Source organism: Tiliqua scincoides, chromosome 7 (assembly GCF_035046505.1).
Source record: "Tiliqua scincoides isolate rTilSci1 chromosome 7, rTilSci1.hap2, whole genome shotgun sequence".
Taxonomy (NCBI): domain Eukaryota; kingdom Metazoa; phylum Chordata; class Lepidosauria; order Squamata; family Scincidae; genus Tiliqua; species Tiliqua scincoides.
Window position 1 is genome coordinate 70,927,881 of NC_089827.1, and position 21,171 is coordinate 70,949,051.

The 21,171-nt window shown below is 42.6% G+C and overlaps 1 protein-coding gene across 2 annotated transcripts in view; it reads right to left on the bottom strand.

The window, feature by feature from the left end:
- The window catches only part of SYT1 (synaptotagmin 1), a 156,443-nt gene that overhangs the window by 125,550 nt on the left and 9,722 nt on the right, over window positions 1-21,171 (bottom strand). The window lies entirely within an intron of this gene.

The following is a 21,171-nucleotide window of genomic DNA, read 5'->3' on the forward strand; positions in this document are numbered from 1 at the left end:
ATTGTTTTATATTTTCCCCTTATGCAAAGAGAGCTTATATGTAAGACAAACATGAATTATCAACATAAAGCAGCAGGAGGCTGTACTTCAAGCGATTGCGTTTCTATAGTCAGAATCATTTTCTTATCCCCATGGGCTTCCAGCTGTGTTCCTTCTATTTAGGGAATTATTCATTTCTAACTGGATAATCACCGCCTTCACCCACCTTGCATTGTGACCTGGTAAATCAAGCTAGCTTCCAAGTCAGCCGGAGCTGGCTGGGGACTTGCTTCATTCAGAGCTTAGGGAAAACAAGTGCCAGTGATCAACATAGTTATAATGAGCAGCATTTCTCGATTTGCTGCTGCCTTTTCTTGACAGTGACTCAGAGGCAGGTCAAGGTCATCACTAAAAGTCCCCCAAGGGCAAGGATTACCCAGTTCAAAGATATCCTTGTTGTTAGCCATCATGTCTTCCCAGAGCTGTCCATGTTTTAGTAGTAAACAAATATATATGTAAGGTTACTCAAACACACAGAAAAGGAAAAAAAACAACAACATTCTGTTTATTCATTCGGATCAGATGTCTCTGGCAGACTCTGCTAAAGCAACCATGATTATAAAAAAAAAGTGGTTGGTTTCAGTTAGGATTGGAATTTAAAACCAATGAAGACCATGGAACAAAACATTAAATTATATAACCAAACTTTAGTGTGATAATCACAATAACCTTTCTGTCTGACAGTTAAAATTTCATTACCATCCTGTAAAAACAGGATTTAAGGGCAGCAATCATGTTGTTCCTTGATCAGCCCCTCAAATCAGCAACATCTTCTGCCAACCAACTTGCCCAGAAGTCTCTCCAATTATGTTTCACAAATGGAAGAATGAATGGAATCTGACAGATGGTGCCAGGGAGTTACAAGAGGAAAACAGACAGGGAAATGCAGAAAAAATTAGCAGCTTAAAGGAACAAAGATGGACTGAATACATGAGAGCAGAAAGTTGCATCAAAGGCAAGGTTTGGAGCAGGAATTGTCCCACACCAACTCATTCCCGACCTAAGAGGTCCTCCCTCATAGCCTAAGGGCAAACTCTGCTTCCCAACCCAAATGTGTGACCATTGGTCCTGATGAGGGGGAAATACTCTCTTCTTTTACTATGGCCTCAAGAACCCCAAAGCTGAATCCCATAATCGAAAATAGGTTTTGGAATTAAAACCTGTTGAGTTTGAATTGGATTAAGCCTTGCTCTTGGTACAGTATGAAGCTTTTTAGCCATCTTTATGCTTCCTGATGAACTCATCTTCCTTTTTTTTTTTTTTGATTACAGAGAAATGAGCTGAAAATTATCGGTAATGGAGGAATTTCAGGATGACATTCTTATCTGGGTGGGCTTTGAAAGGCTACTTCCTCCAGAATCAATAACACTAAGAAAGTAGGAGGGGCAGAGGTTGGTGAGTGTTAGGTGTGGTGATAGGTAAGTTGATCATAGACACTTAAGTCTGGAGATGCCCTTAAGGGTCATACTACATGTTTGAGAGCCAGGATGGTATAGTAGTTTGGGAGTAAGAGCTGGAAGACCCAGGTTCAAATTCCCACTCAGCCATGAAGTCTCCTGGATGACCTTGGGCAAGTCACTACCACTCAGCCTCACCTACCTCACAGGGTTGTTTTGAGAATGAAAGGATGGTAGGAACTATGTACACCATCCTGAGCTCCTTGAAGGAAGGGTAGTATAAAAATGTGAAAAAATAATACGTGCTATCTTAAGCCCTTGGTTGAGGATGATGTGCTTGCTTTTTATAGCTTAAAAAGCTGCTGTGGGACTACAAAACAGAGTATAGGAGCTTGCCAGTCAGGGCAATTGAAGCTGCAGGAGGGCCCCACCTGGATCATGACCATATCAGCCAAGGTTGACTTTAAGCAAATTGCCTTTGGATCAATTGCATCCTGAGCCAGAGTAATCTAATCTTGTATTCAATTTCATATTAAAATGTGCTTAGGTCCATTAACTCACTTGCATTTTTTAAGTGCACATTTTGATTGCTTTCCATTCTGCCATAGAGATCTAAAGTCTATAATAAATTTTATTTATATCTGTAAAATACTACAGATCTTGGCTGTGAACCTGGGCTCTGAAAAAAAATAATGCTCTGCAACTGGGCCCCACAGGTGTTAAGGCTGGTCCTGACATCAGCTATTACAGTTTAAAGGGTTGTGGGTTACAAGATCCCCTCCTCCCATGTCATGAGCCCAAGTTTAATTGCCTCCCTCATTGGTGGTACCCATTTAAGTTGTAAAAAACAAGCTGTTCAGCCTCAATCACAATACTGTGTTGTTTGGCCCTGAGGTGTGGAAGAGGGCTTGTCAAAGGAATCTGCCTAAACAGACAAAAGTTCTTTCCAACTTTTACAAGGGAAGCTGAGCTCAGATGCATGAGCAGCTGTGAGTCTCAGGCTTGCACTGAGACTGCAAGCATGAGGGGAGGAGATTAGAAGCTTCTGATTCTGGTTAGAGGCAAAATATAGCTTACCACTGTCTCCAAGTACAGCAAAACATAGTTTGCTATTGCATCCAAAATGGAAGCTTCTAATCCCGTTCCTCACATGCAGAGAAAGGGGAAAAAGGAGCACAGGCTTACAGCTGCTTTTGTATGTAAACGCAAACCATGATTTGCTGTTATGTCCAAATGCAACCACTAGCACTCATCGCCAATATATCAGAGCTGGTCCATCCATGTAGCACAGAGGCAAAGGACCCAAGACAGCATCAGGCAGGATTCTAGGTTGTGTAGCCCCTGAAACATATATATCAGTCTTCTTGTTTCTGGGGGCGGGGGTGTGTGTGGTTTTCTTCAATACTTTATGTGTATGCACTTCTTTGACAAGCGGATGGCTTACCACAACACTGCTAATCAGAGATCTTCTCTTACAGGAATCAGGAGTAAAAGTAACATGACAGTAAGCTTCAGAACACTCTTGGCTTTGTACAACAAAATGCTGAAAAATCTATAGGCTAAACATACCTAATTTCTTTAGCCTTTTTCTCAGAGGATTTGTCTTGTAGACCCTTTATCATCTTCAGAGTTCTCCTTTGAATTCTCTCCAACTTGTCCACATACTTCTTGAGCTGTGGTACCCAGAACTGAGTACTACCGCCCAGTTCCAAGCCTGTCTCTTACTATTGTTGCAATGCGATAAGTTGCTGCATCGTGCCAAAGGAGGAGGTGTGCACAAAATTCTAAACACTGTTGTGATGGGGAAAAAGATGTACAGGAGCGGACTGTAAGGGTTAGGATCAGACCGTAAGGCTGAACCCCCAAGCATGCTCTTTTGCTCTGTGAAAATCAACAAAGTCATTGCTACATAAAGTTGTCGAAGTTTACGCACATTTGAAAATTCTTCCTATTGCGTGAGCATGGCATGCACAATTCTGTAAGCATGTCTCATAGAAAGAAGAGGAAGTGGAAGCTACAGGGGTAAGAGTTAATGCTGTGATAGGACACCTTTCTAGTATGTAATGCAGACTGACAGAAAAAGGCACCAATTGTATAGACTTAGGTTTAGCTAGCTGCAATTTCTGCTGCCTACATGTTTTGTTCGCAGCCTACATGTTTTCTGCTGCCTACATGTTTTGTACGCAGCAGTAGCAGCTAAGCTTTGAATTAATCTAAGCTCCAAATTGCAGCAGATGAGCTAACTTAAATTCAGCAGGCACCAGTGCACAGCAGCGCAGAGTAAATTAAAGGACTACAAGCCTTACCTGCTGAACTCATTCTTAAAAGCCAAAATGTATATTTGCCTTCGGTGTATACTGCTAATCATGTTGGGCTAGTCAGATTGTTGAAAAGGTCCACTGATTTTTGCCATGCCTTTTCTTTCCTGAGAAGAGAATGGTTGGCTTTGCACCACAGTCCTTTAAGCTGGACATGCGCTGGCTCATATCCATGTGTACCACTGCTAACAATATTTTGCTTGCTTCACGTTCTTATTGTATCTTTGAACAAACAGTGCCATTCAGGCATCCAGAGGTTTGAGTATGGATGCCTTAATATGCTGGTAAAAACCAACTCAAGCCACCAGCAGCAGCTGTTGTGGTTCTGAACTAGCTTTTGGAAACCAAGGCCAAGTAGATGAGAGTGAACAAGGTGACACTGAATACAGACAAGACATTAATGATACTGACTGACACAGGGATGAAATCTTAGCTCATGCTTTCCATGCAGAAGGTTTAATCCCTGCCACCTCCAGGTAAGGGTTGGGAAAGCACTGCCCCCATCTGAAACCCCAAATTGCTGCTGGCTGCTAGGTGATGCAGACACCCACGTGTTCTTGCCAAAATGTACTTTTTGTTTACTCATTTTGAATTGGACCTGACATTTCACAGTTAAATAGTTAACGCTGGATGTTTGGAAAACGTCCAGCGCATTCACAGTTGGCATGAGCTTCTGATGAACTGGAAAGCTCAGATCTTGAGAGATGCAGTTTGCATTGCAGAGTAATAATGAAAGACGCATATTTGGTTAATATTTCACTTGCGTGCAAATGCATTTTTTTGTAGAAGAATCACATTATCCTAGCAAGAGTGGGACTATATTAAACAGTGTTTGAAAAGGTGATTTTAAGTTTAAAAATCTAAACCACTCTGCTTTACAGGCTTTTTTTTTTTTTTTGCCCCTAATGGTCTTTCTCAAGATAGGGAAAAACAGGGAAGAGTTGTATATAATCCACACTGTGGATTATCTAAGGACTTAAGGTGTAATTGAGAGAATACAGAATCTGGCAGTGGAGTGGGTTACATCTAGCAAGTGATTTGACTACATCCTTAACAACAAACAAATGGTCCAATCTTATTGGGCATTTACAATGGCGGAACTCATGAACTCTGCCTATATAATCTGCCTCTACTGCACTGTAAATGTCATGCCACTGCCCAGCACATCAAAGCGATCAGCACAAACAGCTGGTGACTTAGTGCACCTGCAACCAGGCCTTCAACCAGGACCAGGCCTGTGTCAGGGCAGGTAAGGAGGCATGTTGTAGGCAGACAGGGGGAGGTCCAGAGTGGGGAGGGAGAGGGAAGTTTGGCAGCTGGAGGGGAGGATCTCAGTAGCAGTCATGCACACTGGATTCTATCCTCCTTTCCCGGTCTAGACCCTTCCTGTCCTTGGACTTATGCCAGCAAAATAGCTGGTGTGGGTCCAAGGAGACCCACTGGCAATCAGGTAGCTTACTGGGAAGTAAGTAAAAGTGATTTTTATTTACCTCTCCCAGGCCTTCTGACTGCCTCCCCCATAGCATGCAGTCCATTGGGGGTGCTGCATGTTAGGGACTGATGGGGAATAGGACTGGGCTGAAAGACAAAGAAATGACAGCAGCCCCCAAAATATTAGCAATGATATAAAATGAAAGGTGCCTTGTGCAAAATGCTGAGATGTTTACACATTTCTCTGAAACACGCAAATCTTCAGTAGCCACAAGCAACTGAAGCCAACTACTTTTCCATTTCTATGGCCTAAGCATTTCTAAGAGAAGTTCAACCCCATGTCTATGCAACATTCCTCAAAAGGCTTTTATCAGGTGATTCTCAACACGAACAGATAAGTCCTACATCCAGAAAGTTCAGCATCAGCCAGATGTTTCTTGGGATTCTTCAAGCCCGGCTAATGAAGTCAGTAGTTAGTATTTCCTATGTGTGAGTTATTCAGATTTAAACAGCCATTGTCTGTTGCCACATTATTCACATAATATTTGTATTTTATTGTCAGGAAGACATCCTTATTTAGAATCAGTTAGGTATTGTACTAGTGTATACAATCTTAACAAAAAGGCGCCAACACTATCTCCAGCAGGGTTTCACCCATCCCAGAAACCAGGTCACAGTGAAGGATGTAAGCACCAGTTTGGCAAAGCAGAACAATGAAACACGACTCAGATGTCTGGTGTTGAACAATGCCACTTCCCCAATTGCCTTGCTATTGTTGAGTGCTTTTGTAAGCTTTCCAGCAAAGAGTGAGTTATAAGAGTGAGGCTTTGATTTGAGTACGTCTCTGAACTGAAAATGGAAGCTATGAAATATACTTACACAACTGAGACAAGGGAGAAATTCTATTAGACGAGCCCTGGTCTGCAGAAAACTCAGGTGTCTGATGTAAGAAATTTGCCCTATTATTCTTTTGGGAAATAAACGATAGATCTATCAAATCTATCAGTCCACTGATCCCTGTCATATACACACAATAAAGCACGTAAGTGTGAATTTCTCCCTTGCCTAAGGGTTTTGAGCTATGTTGCAAGAAAATCCTCTCTTCTCCTAGGCTGTAGCCATGATACTAGGGGTGCACTGCACACAAAGAAACCCATTTTCAAGATGCATTTGAAGTTAAAGGCAAAGTTGCTTTTCTTTTCTTTCTAGAGGTCCATTTAACAGCATTATAATGATGATGATGATGATTGATTGCTGGCTTCACAAAAAGCATGATTTCTGATTGGCTTGGTAGTACTACTGTAACGGTCATTAACTTCCTTGCAGGAACCACTGCCAAGGTGATAAATAGATTTGGTTTACATTAGCTTCTCGAAACCAAAAGCATCATCTGATCTCATTAATGGAATCTAATCAAATCCAAAGTTACATCATCCTGCGAGCTGGACAACAATTTTCATAGATCAACAATTGCTTTACTTCCCCGTTTTAGAAAAAGGCAAAATATGTGAAAGCAACAAAATAAAGGTTATATGACAGCTAGGATTTAAACTGCTCCTTTTTGTGTATGTGTGTGTGAGAGATAATTTTTTTTGCACAAACTGAGTTACAGCTCACACCTATGCATGTTTACTTAGAAGTGTTATTGTACTAAATGGGACGAACAAGCAGTGGGTATAAGATTGCAGCCCTTGAAATTTTTTAGCATCCAGTCCATCAAGTTCTGTTTGTCCTGTCTGAAGAAAAGGGAATGTCAACCTGATCAGTCAGTAATTTTTTTTGCATGACAAGAGCATTTCAATATGGAAATAAGAATAATTGCAGCATTTAGCAGAGGGATTTGTCTTGATTTCTATTTAGGAGAAACTGTGCGCTGACTGAACTTCATAGCATTCATAATCAAATGATTGTATTCGAAAGAGCTTAAATGTCATACAACTGTGATGCAATTGTATAACTCTTATTTTACCAAGATCATGACTATAAAATAGCAATTAGCTCATCTATACAGACATTGGAATGTGTACTTCTTGTCTACCACAGTAGCGTAGGAAGGGGGACTGGGATGGTATGCCCCCCCCAGCACTCCAGATGTTACCTTAGCTCTCCATAGGGGTGCTCATCAGTGCTCTCCACTTAAAGTGACAAGTGCAGCAAAGTTGCAAACTGTAGTGACTGAGCTGTCTCCAAGGGTAGCCTCATGTAGAGTGCATTATAGTAGTCTAGAGGAGATGTCTCTAAGTCATCGACCACCATGGCCAGATCTGTCTTTTACTCAGTTATGGCCTCAGCTGATGCACTAGCCTCAGCTGGACAAAAGCCCCTCTACCCACAAATGCCATCTGGCTATCTAAGACCAGCTGTGGATCTAGGAGGACTCTCAGGCTACGGACCTACTCTTTCAGAGGAGATGCTACCCAACTAGTGCAAGTTGTAGATCTAGTACCTGCATCACAGTCTTCTAAACCAGGAAGACTTCTGTTTTGTCTGGGTTTAATTTCAGTAAAACTGAGTTGCAGATAATTTGATTGCATTACCTGCGGTTGTGTTACTCAGCTGAGTACATAAACTCAGGTGGAAAGCAATGTATCTGATGCAATGAGAATTTTGCTCAGTTGACACACTCAGGTATCTGCCCACAGGCAGGGGGAGGTTAGGTTAGGTGTGGCCATGGTGAAAAGGAGGTTAGGCACTTAGGTCCTGCTGCATTTACTTACCAATGAAGCATACAGGTCAATCAGGATGGGGCAGGACTATGTAGCCAGACTTCTCTCTTTCCTGACTGACAGAATAGCACCAAGAGGAGCTAGGTAATCTGGAGAGAAGCTACAGGGATCACATGGAAAAGGAGGGAGTAGTGGAGGCATAAATTTCTGGCAGCTACTGGGGGATGGTGGAGTCTTCAGGAAATTAGCCTGCACTAGCTCTTCCCCAGTTGCCTGTATTGGTGATGCATCATTGAAATGGATTTTCAGCTCAGGGTTGTCATTTGGTCAAAACTTCTGAGCTTTTGGAAGCTGTATCCTTTGAAATGCTTTTCATGAAGAACAGATTTTCCCAAGGAAACTCACAGCTTATAATAAAAAATTCTCACCTCACTGCAGCCAGCCACTAGGACATGTGCCACTAGGGAAGACAACAACTTCTAGGACCTATTTTCTGGTGCCCATTCCTGAGCATTCTCTCCCACATGATACACAGTAACATCTGTTAGGCGCAATAGAAAATGGCAGCCAGGAAAAAAAGTAGTTTACAAGAACACCACTACATCTGCCATTCTGGAAAATAATTTAAGATTATTATTGGGAGGGCAGTGAACTATAACACTGATATGAACTACACTGATCTATTGTTATATCTGTGTTATGAATATTTCCCTAGAATGCTTTTTAATACATTCTTATCTGTTGGATATCTAAGGACAATTGAGAGAATGAGATCTAAACAAGAGACATGCAGCCAGATGCTATGCATGTTTACTCAGAAATAAGCCCTGCTGAGTTCAATGGAGCTTACTCCAAAGTAAGTGGAGATAGAATTGCAACCTAAATGACTTTTTCTAAGCACAGAAGGGATTCTCAGCCAGCTGTGCCATACGAAGTTCTTAATGAGTCGCAGTTGAAAAGAAACAAATAGTTTGGTTTGCTACTGTGTAAGAGGTGAGTAAATAGGTAGAGTTATTGGAGAAAAACCACATCCTGAATCAATTGGATAGGAAATCCCCAATGGTCAGGGTCAACTGTGTCTCTTTCTTTGCTACTTGGAGGCTGAAATATACATCCTAGAGGCCTTTGACTCTAATAATGGATATGGATACTGTTTCAGTTTCCCACAAGATACTAATCATCTCAGGGCACAATCCTATACATGTCTACTCAGTGGTAAGTAATATTGTGTTCAATAGGGCTTACTCCCAGGAGTGTGTGCATAAGATTGCAGCCTCAGTTACTCTAATTGGAAAATGTTCCCTAAAATGGTGCAGGCATAAGGAAGCATCATTCTTCTCAAGTGTTTTGGCTGCCCTTATGAATGGGCATAATGTGGGGGCTGGAAACAAAGCATAATGCTATGCCTCTACTAATTACGTGTGTGGTCAAGGTAAGTGTTAAGCTGAATTGCACCCCTCATCCTTTCAGAGAACCACCAATGGTTTCGGAGGGAGGAGAAAGGTAGAATCCACCATTGCCTTCTCCACCTGCTATGTTTATAAAACTGACTGGGTGATCAGCCCAATTCTATCCTTTTCCCTGCCTTAGCATGCAGCCATGCTAGAATAGACTGCTCTACCTGCTGTGGTGTGGGGCACTAGTGTTTCTAGAGGAGGGGCAAAATGTTAAGTTGGCATAAAGCAGCTCCTCCCCCTCGCCTACATTGCCAATCTGCTTTTGCAGCCACAACTGGCTCTGCAGGTCAGGGGGCAGGGCCGCTTTACACTGACATTTGGGAGGCTGCAAAACTTAGTATTTTGCCACCCCCCTCCAAGTATACCAGAGAAAGGAGAGCTGATCAGAGGCTTGGAAGAGTAAGCCATAAGCTCCTGATCGCTAATGGGTCTTCTTAGACCTGTGCCAGCTCTCTACCTGGTGCAAGCCTGAGGAAAGGGGACATGGCAGGAGGCGAGGAAGAGGATAGCATCTGGTGCAGGTCATGCGTGCCTGGACATGCCCCCTCCCACCCCAAACACACCCCTTTCCCTCCCTAGTCTCCTTCCAGAACAGACCACTTATTGTCTTATCCAATGTGTATGGATGAACAATGCCTTGTCATCCACGTAACTTGATACATACACAGCTTGGATCTCAGCATCTCTTGCAACAGCTGCCTTAAGAAGAAAAAAAAAAAAACCCTAAAATTTAAAGTGAGAGGCAAATTGTTCTAAATAATAAGCCTCCTCCTTGAATAAATTAGCACTTATCTACATTCTGGAAGGCCATTTGTTTTCTAAGACAGTCTTTCCGAGCCTTGGAGTTTATTGATTGCTATCTTCCCCTTCTGTTCACTTTCTCCTGAAAGTTATGTTTTTGATGTTTTTACTTTTTCATGCTTCATAAAATCCATTTTCTATTGCTCAGCCTCTATTTCTCCTGTAGCCAATGCACTGTCATTTTGACAAGACACACAGTTAATTGCTCATTACTGCTGATGCTACAAGTTTCAAAGAATTGTTGATTACCTTTAACAAAGTTTCTATTAATGCATACGAGAGACTGCAGCTGCTTCTTTACTTAATGTCAGTGTGCTTGCCAGGGAGACTGGAGGTTTGCGTTCTTGTTTCACGAGTAATTACACCTATGCCTAGTCTTATCAACCAAATAATATTTTTACAGCCATATAATGTCTGAACTAAAATTAATTTTATTTAATTTTTGAAAACTTGACATTGGCTAACCCAATAGGTCCATCAGCAAACTTATTTAATTTATGGACATTTAGTACAAAAACCTAAAATATTAGTCACAATCCAGTATCTTGAAAATGCAGCTTCAGTGTAAATATATTGTATTGCCTTTGAGATTAGAAATGTGGTAAAATAGCATGAGATGGGTGGGAGATGGGGCTCAACTATCTGGATTACTGAAGGATGCAATACATGCATGGCATCCTTCAGTCTCGGGAGACTATGGCATCGCACTCTGAAAAGTGTTTCTGGAACAGCGTCTAGTGTGGCTGAAGGGGCCAATTCGGGAGTGACAATCCCTTCCACACTGGGAGCAAATGTAGTCTGTCCCTGGTGTGTCTCCCTGGCTGTGGGCCTTCCTTCTTTGCCTCTTTGCCTCAGTCTGTTGGGCAAGTGTCTCTTCAAACTGGGAGAGGCCATGCTGCACAGCTTGCCTCCAAGCGGGACACTCAGAGGCCAAGGTTTCCCATCTGTTGAGGTCCATTCCTAAGGCCTTCAGATCCCTCTTGCAGATGTCCTTGTATCACAGCTGTGGTCTACCTGTAGGGCACTTTCCCTGCACAAGTTTTCCATAGAGGAGATCCTTTGGGATCCGCCCATCATCCATTCTCACGACATGACCGAGCCAACACATGTGTCTCTGTTTCAGCAGTGCATAAATGCTAGGGATTCCAGCTCGTTCCAGGACTGTGTTGTTTGGAACTTTGTCCTGCCAGGTGATACCAAGGATGCGTCGGAGGCAGCACATGTTGAAAGCGTTCAGTTTCCTCTCCTGTTGTGAGCGAAGTGTCCATGACTTGCTGTAGTACAGAAGTGTACTCAAGACGCAAGCTCTGTAGACCTGAATCTTGGTATGTTCCGTCAGCTTCTTGTTGGATCAGACTCTCTTTGTGAGTCTGGAAAACGTGGTAGCTGCTTTACCGATGTGTTCGTTTAGCTCGGTATTGAGAGAAAAAGTGTTGGAGGTGATATTTCATTCATACAGTCAACATTGCTCATCTTCTTAAAATGTGGTGTTATCTTGAGCCCACAACCACCATCTTGCCAGATTTGACCAGGTCTCTTACAAAATGAACAATCCTCAGCACTTTCAAACTTAACCAAGCTTTTTTTCTTTCTCAAAAAAATACTTTTTTTTTTCCTTCCAATCTTCCTGAAATTTGTTTTGGGATACGTACAGGTAAAGCTTCCCAACTCTTCAAAGTTCAGTGGAAATCCACCGCAAGATCTGGCACTTTGAAAATTTCCCTGGGGAAGCTGTTTCTAATTGATTCATTGAAGAATGAGAGAGCTCCACTTCTCATGGCGAGGCCAGGAGCGAGCAGGAAGATTGTCAGAGGCAGTGAAAGAGAGCACATGTCATTCTGCAGGCTTGCTTTACCAGGAGCATGTGTCAGTCTCAACACAGCTAACTCCCAGGTAAATGTGTACAGGATGACAACACATTTACTTGGAGTAAGTCCTTCTTCTGTAAGAGGCAGAAGAGCACTGTCAGAGGAAAAAAATTTGGGCAACAAGTGAAATTTCTCTCTCCTTTCCCTTGAGATGAGGGAAACTGCCAGTTGAATTTCTGCCTGACATATATTTGTCAAAAGGCACAGTGGCTCTGCCAGGACAAAACATCTGGCAAGAGATGAAGCTTTCACCCAGCATAACTGGCCTAGAAGGAAGGAATTTCTTCAGAGTGGCATGGTCACACTTCACAATGAATGGTCATCAAGGCCCTTCGTAGTTCTGTGCCTGGTATACATGCAGGCCTGCAAAAGTTTGTGTTCGTGTTCGTGTGTGTGTGTGTGTGTGTGTGTGTGTGTGTGTGTGTGTGTGCACGCACGCGCGCATGCAATCAATTTCCAAGATCTCCCCTGCAAAAAGGAATATGGTAATTTTCTTCCTCTTGGCATGGTGGTAGGAGAAGGCCATTAAAAACAAAATTAGCAGGAATGATATGCTGGCACTGGAAAAGGAGGGGCTATTTCTTGTAACAATTTCATTTGCTTCAAAGCTGAGCCCTGGTATTGACAAACCAGATATGAAATATACCGCATCTCAATACTTTCTGCCACAGATGTCTTTATCCTAACTGGATGCAGTTATTTGGTGGTAAAACGAAGGCAAACTGCACATGCCCTGATGTATGCTCCATGTTATACCTGGGACTTCTAAAATTCACTCAACAACTGAAAATGAAGGCTGTGCCCTGAGTTTGCTTTTTGGCTTCTGGGCCTCACTGGATGCTCTCATGCATGGGAGTACTTGCATCTTCATCTGATGGGTGGCAGTGCGCCTAAAACAGGACAGCCTTGGTCAGAAAAGAACACCAAGCTAATCTGAGCATTGAAGGCAACTGAAGAATGCCTGTGTGATGTGGGGGGGGGAATCATGTTTTGTTCCTTCAAACTAATAAACTGCCCATTTAACAGAATCATGACAGGTTGGGGGGTGGGTGGAGACACATGCAAGAATTACATGGTGCTTGATCAAGTCCATACTGACAGACAGCTACTTTATTATGATGATCTTATACCGCTGCGATGGAGTTAGAAACTTTTGCTCCCTTAGGGGGCATTGCCCTCTGCGTGAGACCTAAAACCAGTGCCCTGAACACCCAGTGACAGTTAAAGGAGCCATTCACAAGTTTAACGTTAGCAGCGCCCTTAGAGCCCAGTCCAACTACCATTAGAGAAAATGGAAAGTGCAGTGAATTGCTTCAGTGGGGAATCTGATCAGTCTGTTTAGTGGTCTGGCTAAGTTCCAGCCGAAGCGATAACAGCTTCCCCACCTCAGTTCGTCCTGCTGTTCCAGTTGGAGACTTTATGCAGCCCACTAGTTCATTAAATTAAGTCAGAGTGGGGGAAAATATTGAATGCAAGAAAACTGTCTCTTTGACACCAAAATCGGGGGAGGGGGGAAACCATGTTGTGACAACAACATACACAGGATCGGCACACACAGAACGCAGCTAGGAACAAGATAATGCTTCTAGAATGGAGTTTGAGAACCAAAACAGGCATGATGAGAAGAATCTATGCTTAGATCTGCCAACATCTTTAAAACCATGCATCCATCTCTTTCTGCTGCCTGCCTCTCTCCTATTCACTTACCTCCTCTGTTAATAGCAGTGGGATGGATGGAGGTCCTTCTCCCTGTCTCCTCCCTGATGGCTTTCACACTGCTACAGCCACAAGCCTCAGCACTGGGAAATGTAGTTTCCCCAGTGCTACTGACAGATACTATATACTGAAGTGCTACTTCACTTTCAGGGCCATATATCTTAGCTCAGTGTTTCTCAAACTGTGGGTAGGGACCCACTAGGTGGGTCGCAAGACAATTTCAGGTGGGTCCCCATTCATTTCAATATTTTATTTTTAATATATTAGACTTGATGCTACCATATGTGATGCAACCTGATGCAACCAGAGCATAGTTTCAGTCATGTTCAGCAAAGTGGGCCAGGGGTTTTCAGGGGATAAGAGGCTGGTCGCAGGCTGGAGAAAGGCTTGCTGTGGGCTGCATCTGACCCTCGGGCCGGGGTTTGGAGACCCCTGGCTTAGTGCAAGTTGGTGGAGCTAGTCAGAAGTTACATGATACTTTGCTCTGTTGCTTTCCTTGGTTGATCTTCCTGAATTTAACCTAACTTAGTATTGAAACAACACAAGAGATGCAGTTTTAACCAGCAAACCTCAGTTTTAAAGCTGATGAGAGGGAAATTAGAACGTGTAGTTGTATGGGTCAATGGCGGGCTTGCCATTCTTCTGGACTGCAGTCTTCATCTTAAACAAAAATGCCACCATTTCTGGTTATGGGGAGGCACTTTTAAAAATAAATCATAGTGAGTAAGATGCGCGGCATAGATGGAATGTGTTGTATAAATGGCAAAGCCTTTCAAATCTTTTAATGTGAAAGAACATCTGAAAGGATTAATTTTCAGAAGTCATTTGAGGAAAAAAGCTTGGTTGCAATCATCTTGGTGCTGTAATATAAGATTCAGCAGCTTCAAATTCACACATTAATCTAGTGATAGAAAAAAATCATTTTTTTCTAGTCTGTCTCTTTCTACATGTGGTATATTTTATATGCTGGAAGGTGATGTTGTTAAATAGTTTCATACACACAATCATTGTTGAATATACGCATCACTGGCTCACATTTTGCTATCAGCGAAGTCACTTTTTACTGTTCTTCCCCCTCCCCAGCCTTTTAATAATTTCAAATGCCATGCTTGAGTTAAAAAATATTTCCGCTGTTTTATTTCATCTACTCATCTTTCTTTTAAAACAATTTTTCTGTGAACTGGGAAAGCAAACCCAATCTCAGGATTTAAAACTTATCAGCAGATTTTCACAAGAGAAGACAGTTTAGAAAATTGGTATTCTGGAATGGTTTCATGCAAAGTGATTAGCATCGTGGCCAGGGCCAGCTCTAAGATGACATGATATGAATCGCTCAAGGTTCATCTCACTTAAGAAGACAGAAAGCTCCTGCAACAGAAAACTCCTGCACATGTCTACTGTGCAAAGCAATGTCACTGCCAGCAATGGGCACCACCCAGGGCAAGCATCACCCCCCATGCAACATGACACCACCCCATAATCACCCGGAGGGATGCACAGCACCCAGAAGTGATTTGACAGCAACATGATGATGATGACATCATTGTGTATACCACCAAATTGCTTCTGGTGTGGCCATTTCCAAACATTTGGAACCTCAGGGAAGGTGGGAGGGCCCATCTGCCATCAAATGTGGCACAGGCCTGTGCTCAGCAGTGACTCAGGTGGTGGGCCCATCACCCCCAAGGTGAGTCAGCTGGGGCAGACCACCCCCCCTTGTTGTGCTACTAGTGCAATGGCAGAGCAACACTGAACTGTGGGGAGAAACGTGTGAGTAGCATCTGCTACTTCTACCTCTGTTGAGGAGGGGCCTTGGAGGTGGGAAGGTGAATGTCAGGCCTGTGAGGGGTGGGGGGCCTGTGGGGGAACATAAGGCTCGCAGGGGGACAGAAGGTTTACCAGCATGGCTCTGCAACTTTCTTCAATGTAGGCTTTTTCCTCAGTGGGCCTCTCTAGTGGGGCCTGTTATGGAGAAGGGATGGGGAATAAGCTTTCCATTGGCAAATGAAGATGGAAAAGAGTTGGGGGGACTATAAGAAAAAGGAAGCTATTCCAGTACAGTATCCTGGACCTATTGAAAATGTCATCATGTTATCAAACCTTCTGACATGTTGCATGATGTCACATCATCAAAAGGTTGAGAAATACACAGATGAGAAGGCAAAACAGACAGAAAAACTGGACCTGAGAATTGTGACTGCCATTATCTGTGGTGGTTACTATTATTAGTGCTGCCAATAGCATATACATAACTTTATGGGGGTTTGTGTATATGTTTTTCAGCCACACTAGACGCTGTTCCAGAACCACCTTTCAGAGCGCGATACCATAGTCTTTCGAGACTGAAGGTTGCCAACAATAATAATAGAACTTTCATTCTTCATAGGCATCTATGAGAAACCTGAGCAAATGGAATCCTTGGCATTGGAGACCATGTTTAGACACTCATCTGGGACGACAATGCAAGACCAGTGTTATTTGTTCTCTTTGACACAATCAAATAAAAGAAAACCATTCTTATTCTCCAAGGCCCCTACTGATATAACCTTTATGGCACAGCAGCTGCAGCATATTTTCTCTCCTCACAAGACATAATGCCAGGAGGCCAGTTCTATGTGGGAGAAAACGACTTCAACATTACCCCAGTTTCCGTAGGGGAAGGCATGGACATATGGAGGTTCTGTGATGTTGGCTCATATAACCTGGGGCTTCTGCTCTTACTTTATATACATATATAACTTAATTATTTGTTTACCTTCCATCCTTCCTCTCCCAAAAGGCGTCTTCAAATGTAAGAGCAATTCAACAAACATAGTTACGTTTCACTTTTGCTGAAACTGCAAATTGCATATCGCATCCACTGGGCAATACAGTAGAGCGATTTAGCTTTTATTTAATGTCCTCAGCAGTATACAGATGCCACAATACTTAATGCACCATTTTTAGGAGAATGTGAGACTTTAAAAGAAGCCTGTAAGCTTTATAAGGACCTATACGGCAGCAGATATTCTACATTGCTTTTAAAACGATTAGATCGAAGATGTCAAGTTCCATATGAACGGACTGCATATAACTTGCAAGGTCAGTGTATCAATCAATCAATCAATCAATCAATCAAGCAAGCAAGCAAGCAAGCAAGCAAGCAATCAAATCTTTATTACGGACACAGACCAGTTGATCATTGCAACTCTAGAACAACAATTGCATGCACACTTTCTTTTTGAAAGCAGTTGCAATGAAATATTCCATTAAGCATTAAAATCATGGGGAAGATATTTTTAAAATCTCATCTTTGCATGTAATTGGCAGAAAGAAAAAAAAGAAGCTAGATTCACATAAATTTTTTAAACACATCTTTGGACTCCAGGCAGAAGGGACCAGAGTGCATCTGCCACTTCAATTAGGATAAACTACCACTCACATTACTATGCTCCTCCCTTCAAAACAGAACAAATGTTCACATATATATGCATGCCCTTCCACTACCATTGCTACTGCTGCCATCTCACCTTCCTCACATCCAGCTGTTCAGGGGGCACGGTGATGTGGATTACGGCAATTCCAAGACCCCCTCACACCTCATTATTCTTACAGGCAGCTCGAGTACTGCCTCCTCCCACTTGCTGTGCCCAGGTCTGATTGTTTTAAAAAGAATAAGTAGAACATGATGGGAGTGGCGAGGAGGAGGTGGAAGAGGTGGGCTGCCACTATGTGAATCCTTTTTCCACTTGGTCTCGTTGACTGAGAAGAGGACTGGAAGGCCGACTGGAGTGGCTCCATCAATAGCAGTGAACAGATGCAAGGCACCCCTAATCGGTTTGCTGCCCCCCCCAATTGCTGCCTAAAGCAGCTGCATCAGTCAGGGCTCCAGGCCTACCCTTGACTCTGGAACATAAACCTATGATAAAAGTGTCCTCTGTAAACCTGACACTGTGCAAGATCACAGTGACGATGCCTGGGTTTAATGAAAAAAATTAATATTTTAAAAGATGAAAACACCAAATCCAGCCTTCAAAATAAACTAATGAACTACATTGTCACAGTTTCCCATCTGCAAATTTAATGCTCTACTCAATATAATAGAAACTGGCACAACCTGACATGTTCATAATGCAACAAAATAGCAGCACAGCCACCGTAATGGGTTTCAAGTAATAATCACAGTGAGATGCTAGAGAGGGTCTTGAGTGTCTCAGGGGACCCTTATTAAAATCCTGTCATGAACGAAAATTTGTGTTCTCCCAGGCTCATATGAATTGTGTTATTGCCTTGCATGAAAATGCTATAAAAACAGACGGATAATAATTACTAAGGGCCCAATCCTGTTCAACTTTCCAGGGCCAATGCAGCTGTGCCACTAGGGCGTGCACTGCATCTTGTGATGGTGGAGAGGTCATGGAGGCCTTCTCAAAGTAAGGGAATGTTTCTTCCCTTATCTCAGGGCTGCATTGCGGCTGCATCGGCACTAGAAAGTTAGATAGGACTGGACCCAGGAAAGTTAGTCTTAGGACTGGAGAGAGCAGAGTGAAATCCTTTGTTGGTTGAAATGCACTTTATACTGTCTAATGAAAATATATTCATTAGACATGAATATAAATGCTTAATTTGTTGGTTCTTTTGTTTCAGGTGTTTTCTGTTATAGCGAATAGATCTGTGGCTGTCCAGGATGTCTGTGACCTTCTGGATGGTGACATCAGAATAACTGAAGTCTTCTCAGACCAGCCCACAGCACTGCGTAGCCATTTAGGTACAGTTCTAGCACCAGGTAAAGACTTCTTACCAGCTTTTAAATGCGGAAAAGCAGGCTATCTTTCATGGATGGCTGTCCTTCCTGCTTCTACTATTTCTCTTTTTGCACATTTAAATGTTGTTCTCCACAAGGGTGTTTTGTTTAAGGGCCCAATCCTATCCAGTTTTCCAGTGCTGGTGCAGCTGTGCCAATGGGGCATACACTGCATCTTGTGATGGGGCAGCAGTCACAGAGGTCTCCTTAAGGTATAGGAACGTTTGTTCCCTGTATTGAGGGAGGCTGTATTGAGGCTGTATTGTGGCTGCACCGGTGCTGGAAAATTGGATAGGATTGGGCCCTACGCAATTTCTGCCCAATGCTGCATATATGTAACAGGGACCAAATGTGTATACCTGTGGGCTGGGCAAAAATGGGTTAAATAGAGATGCAGTTTCCCATCACCTTCACTGGCTGCCCTACACACTACCATCACTATGCTCCTGTCCTCCTCCTCTTAACACCCTCCATTTGAAAAAAAAGAACTAGGCAGCTAGTCTCCATGCCTCTCTCCCATTTCTACCCTTGCTTCCATGGTGGTGGTGGCTGTGGTAAGTGGAGCATGTTTGGCAGAAGTTCAACCGACTGGAAGATGGTGCATGAACTTTGCTGCAGGGCTAAGTGTGCTCAGTGCCAATGTGAGACTACCTAGAAACCCCATGCTGAGTTCTATCATGAAAAAATGTGGAATGTAAATTTAATAAAGCAACTTTATGGAATTTTATCAGCAATTAGAGGATGCTAAGATTTGTTACTACAGAGTGATAGGTTATTAATAAGCCATAGTCTGTTTTTGCATTAATTTTTATCTTAAAGTTTGGAATGCGTATCGTTTTTAATACAGGTTCAAGATCCCTTGTGGTTTAAGCCTCTTCTTAACTCTATGTCCCCATCCACTTCAGCTGCTTTCTCTCCCATACCTTCGACTAGCAGTATCCCTGTCCAAAGTCTCCTCAGTGAAGGATATCGCCTTTCTAATATGATTTTACTATATTTGCACATAGATAGGAACTGAACATAATAGACTAACAGGGCATATCTACTCAGAAGTAAGCCCTAATAAACTAAATGGGACTTACTCCCACGTAAGTGTGTATAGGATTTCAGCAAAAATGTATAAAGATTTTTCAAAACAATAGTCTTTTGCATAGTTGGAAAGGAAATTTATTTGCTTATTAAAGTTTCTTCTTTGAATAAAATGAAAATGATAGGATTTTTCTATTAGGGGAGAAAAAGCTTCTTTAGCTGAGCAAAAGCATTTGTTGCTGGTAAACAACATGAAAATCCCCTGTACTGCAGCAGAAAAGAAGTATCAGAGCATACAGATTATTGTAGCCAATCAGAGTTGAGAGATTTACATGGTCACAGTATAATTACTGAGAAAAACCTGCACTGTGATTATGCTAATCAGACACTCCACAACCAAAGTGTAGGGATTTGCATAACTGAGAAGAAAACTGTACAGTTATGCTTCAACACCCTTATAGCATCCCTACATTTTAATTGCCTGAGTCACGGTAGTAAAATGACTCCAACCCTTTTCTCCACAGAACAAAGAACAACGTGACAAACCATCTTGAACATTTCATGAACATTAACAAATGCCCCAAACTCTCCAGTCACTAAACTGGAGGAAAGCACTATTCCCTTAAAATTAGTGATCGTGATTTAACTACTACTATAAAAGGATTCCAGCTCTTTTCTTGTGCTAATTTTCTTGTCTTTGCTAAGAATGACATGTTTGTCATAATCAAGTCATATGAGATCATCCATAACAACTACATCCTACACAGGTCCCCAAAGGGGCTTAGAGAATTGCAGTGCATGTCCCCAATCAGAATAAGGAGTTGATTTTGTTATTCTTTTTTCTCTCTCTGACAATTTGAGGTGAACTAATACTCTGGATAAGGTAAGAAGTATTTTTTCCCCTCTTAATTTAAGATGCTGTTCTTTCTTAAAAATGAATTTAAAACAAGCGACACAGGGATATGCACATCTTCAAATGCCTTCATGTAACTGATACTTATATTGAGGCTAACAAAGGGGCCTTTCAGTATGTTGCATTACGGGAATTGAACATTTATGTTGATAGTCTTCCCCCCTCCCATTTTCACTCTTTCTAACTTCTCATAAACTGTGTCTCTTATGCCACTTCCTAATCTGCTTTGAGCTCACAATGGACCTGTTTTGGCAGGTAAACCATGGCCCTTAAATTGGCAGGCAACCCAATCCAACCTAACTTCCCAACACAGTGACACAGCTGTGCCAATGAGGCGTTGGTTGCATACCAGGAAGAGTCGACCTCTGGTGGCCTCCTCGGGGCAAGGGAACATTTGTCCCCTTGATCTAGGGTAAGCCCCTACTGGCTCAGTTGCATCTGCCTGGGCCTGTTGCAGCGATATTGCTGGCACTAGTCTGCATGGGCCCATGAAGGCAGATTGAACCTGGCAAGAGAGTTCAGATTTGGTGGATGCAGCTGCCACCAAACCTGCTCTCTTCCCGGTCACAAGCCACTCTCCTCCCTATGCCCATCACCACCCTGTTCTACCCACCCACCCACTGCACCATCTTACTTGAGGTGGCAGGTGTCCACAATACATTGTCAGGTGGCGCCAGCCAAGCTGTCCACTCAAGTGTGTCACCTTTTGCAACAACTGGAAAGTGCCTACTATGTTGGTTCTCAAACTCACTT